Source organism: Etheostoma spectabile, chromosome 20, assembly GCF_008692095.1.
Source record: "Etheostoma spectabile isolate EspeVRDwgs_2016 chromosome 20, UIUC_Espe_1.0, whole genome shotgun sequence".
Lineage (NCBI taxonomy): Eukaryota > Metazoa > Chordata > Actinopteri > Perciformes > Percidae > Etheostoma > Etheostoma spectabile.
The window spans coordinates 19903938-19907715 of record NC_045752.1 but is presented as its reverse complement, the minus strand read 5'-3'; the positions used below and the strand labels follow the sequence as shown (position 1 = coordinate 19907715).

The following is a 3778-nucleotide window of genomic DNA, read 5'->3' as shown; positions in this document are numbered from 1 at the left end:
AAACACACAATCTTTCTGGACTCTGTTTTTATGTACATACAAATATTTTTTGGAACCTGTATTTGTGTATCTACACAAAATCTTTCTGGAGCCTGTATTTATGTATATAGCAATATTTTCGGAGCCTGTATTTATGTATGTACAAATATTTCTGGAGCCTGTATTTGTATATAAACACAAAATATTTCTGGAGCCTGTATTCCTGTATATACACACAAAATATTTCTGGAGCCTGTATTTGTGTATAAACACACAATCTTTCTGGACTCTGTTTTTATGTACATACAAATATTTTTTGGAGCCTGTATTTATGTATATAGCAATATTTTCGGAGCCTGTATTTATGTATGTACAAATATTTCTGGAGCCTGTATTTGTATATAAACACAAAATATTTCTGGAGCCTGTATTCCTGTATATACACACAAAATATTTCTGGAGCCTGTATTCCTGTATATACACACAATCTTTCTGGAGTCTGTATTGATGTATGTACAAATACTTTTGGAGCCTGTATTTGTGTATATGATATCTATTCATTTATGTGTTTTTGTAATATTTTGTTCAGTTTTTACTTGTCAATGTATGTTATGGTGGTCAGTGCTTTCTCTGGTATTTATGAGATATTCTAGCATCTTGAACAGCACTGGAGGTTTTATTTACTGTCCCAGTGTAAATGTATGTTGTGTCTGTCTTTGGTGTCATGGATGCCCCGCACTTTGCAACGAATTTACCTACGGGTACAAATAGAGTAATCTGAACCTGTTTTCTTTATTAAATGGAACTTGATATCCATACTTACCAACATCAAGTCTCTGATTTGAATTATAACAGGCTTATCTTTGGGCTCTGAGTCTGTTGTGCTTTTTGCCTATGTGGAGGAAGGGATGGGGTGTGTTGGGAGCATTTTTCAATTTTCAGCCTCTTTCATTCTGATGCAGCTAAGCCAGAAGCTTACTGATCTGTTTTGGTGAAAAAAACAAAACATGTTTAAGTATTATTTAATATAAAAAAACAAGCTACAGGTTTAAACACATCTGGAGCGGACATCCCTTTCCAGGGAAATGGGGTGGAGTGAGTCAAATACTAATGCGACTAGAGCCGTGTATCCTCGGGACTTTGTGCCTGGACCAGTGCTATTTTTAGTCCCATTTCCACTGTGACCTCCTGCTACATGCTCTGCCTTTCTCTGAAGTAGCAATCACTCTAACAGGGGAGAAGCCGCCCCACTTAACGAAGGTTACATCTTCTGCTCCCAACAAGGTACAACTTCAAAAGAAGGCGAGTCAGAGGAAGATTTATCCCTTTCCTGCTCTGTTTAGGAGAAAGGATTTGGGTGGAACTTAATATCCAATTCTCTTCATTAAAGCAATCCCAAAAGTTTAGTCTGATTGCTCAAAAGAGATACAAGAGGCAACAAAAAATGAGCCATGAGCTACTTTCTGAAGTATTTTAATGATAAAATACCACTTTAGATTCAACTCATTCCTTTAAAAGATATCAAATATGAAACATCTTGTGAACTGCTGTCTTCGGATCGCACACAGAACACCACCAATGGGATGTTTTATAACTTAGGGAGCAACTTTTTAATGATTAAGCATCTTCCACACTGAGATATTCATTGTAAAAACTAAGATGAGGCAATGACATTGTCAGCCTGAAAAAAGAAGAAGCTTTAGATCTAGTTTTTCTTGCAATCCAGCAGAACAAAAACACACGTCACAACAGGTCTGGGCTGAAGATGCTTCATGCTTTGAGATGATTCCAGGACAGGTATGGATACTTTAAGTTGGTACAACATCAAACAGCCCGACATATCAGAGGTTCTGATACCCAAGACTAGTACTAGACACGAGGGCAGACCGAAGTGCTGACATGCAATTAGTTTTTTTAAGCTTGAGGGAGGACAGGCCACACACACACACTCAGTTCAACCAAATACAATCTTTCCTCCATCCCTGTCTTCATGCAGGTCACTTCTAGTTCCAGGCTTCACATCCAACCGGATTAAAAGGTTAGGTTAGGCTTCTTTATTACTACCCGATGGGAAATTTGTTGTGCAGCCAGGATACAGCAGTCCAAGCAAAAATCAACATCAACTTTATCATAAAACATCATAATAGACACTCTCAAACAAACTTTTCTACAATACAGCGGACTGAAATGGGACAAAGTTCAGCCCAACACATTCTCACTCCCAATGGGTCAAAAAGCGCCGCTTGGTCAGGTGTCTTTGGCGTTTCTTATTGACCCAAAAAGTCTCCTTTAGCGTCATGTTTAGACGCTCTCGGTCGGGACTCTGGGTGTCACTATTTGACGCTTTAGGGACTTGGGTCTAGGCCTTTTGGTGTCATACTTAGACACGCATGGTGGGGACTCTTGGCGTCATTGTTTTGACGCTCTGGGTCTTAAAGGTATGTTCAACTGACATGCGGCACAAGAATGGGAGAGTTAGAAGATGGTGGGTGGGGTTCCAAAATGTACGTTTCAATGACACGCAGGACAAGAACGGGACACAAAACCCAGTCTCCTGGGTGAAAGACCTGTGTTGTTTGACCAGTCACCAACCCAACCAACTTCCGTATGTGGATAATGGTCTTACATGCTACTTGTCTACCACTGTTGCTCGTATTAATACATCATTTTATAGCGTGGTGGTCGAGCTACTGCTCTGCCCGGTGCCTTCCATACAGATGCAAAAGGCTGATTTTTGTGTCAATATCTAAGGGTAAGAGCCACTGATCAAGCGTCAATATTTTAAGTTTTTCCCATCACTGCCCCCAACAGGAGCCTGAAGATGTGTTATTGCTATGGATGAGGTGCATCCCACGTTCCAATTTTATTCAAAAGCATAGTCGCTGCAGCTACAAAACTATCTCTGCAGCACTTGGTTCTACCCTTAGGAGCCGCATAACAACAGCCAGAGCGGATAAGCTGTAATTTGCCATGTAAAGGATGGGAAAAATCCAAAGAAATTGAGTTGGCCTTGCGTTTAAGCTGTTTGTTGGTTTATGACTCACCTGACAGCCTACTAGCCCACTTTATGATTTGGTTGAGGGAGTTTTTGTCCTGCAGGGATAGGCTCCCAAACCCAGACACAACAGAAAAAGACAACACAGATTCAATAAAGGATTGATAGAAAAGGTTTAAAAGCCAGACTATTTTATAAGGCAAGATGAATGCTGGTGACCTTTTTTGCAGACTGGCTCGCAATTCCTACTGAAGTTTATTTTAGAGTCAATGACTGTCCCAAGATACTTGTTATTGTCTTTCAGCGCACTCCACAGGCTGGCCTTTGATTATTGCGAGATAACGGGTGGGAGCATGCTTTGTAATATCATTTATAATATCCTTTGTTTTGGATATTTTGAGCTCTAAAAAAGAATCATCACACCAACGGATGAAATCATTAACAACTGGGCTATAAAGGGAACTCTACCAGTTCTTTCTGATTATTGTTTTGGCAGCTTACAATAAAACTAAGCAACTAGGAAGATGAGATGAGAGAGAGAGAGTGGTTAAAAGATCAAGAAAAAGCTTAATAGGTGGACCTTGGGTTTGTGTCCATGTGTGAATGTGATCACAAATGAATCATGAATTGTTGTTAGTTATTGTTTATGGTAAGACCTAAAAGATTGTATGCTGTATTTGTATATCTATTTACTTTACGATGGTATGATTTTTTGAAATAGGGGCAGGATTAAATAAGCTATTTGCTTCCGCCTGCTCCTTCTTAAACTTATCATTTAATTGTGTAATTATGTGCATATATATA

At 39.3% G+C, this 3778-nt stretch overlaps 1 protein-coding gene across 1 annotated transcript in view; it reads right to left on the bottom strand.

Annotated features, from left to right (window-relative positions):
- The window catches only part of gabrr2a (gamma-aminobutyric acid type A receptor subunit rho2a), a 45432-nt gene that overhangs the window by 35002 nt on the left and 6652 nt on the right, over positions 1-3778 (bottom strand). The gene's annotated exons all lie outside the window — the stretch shown is intronic.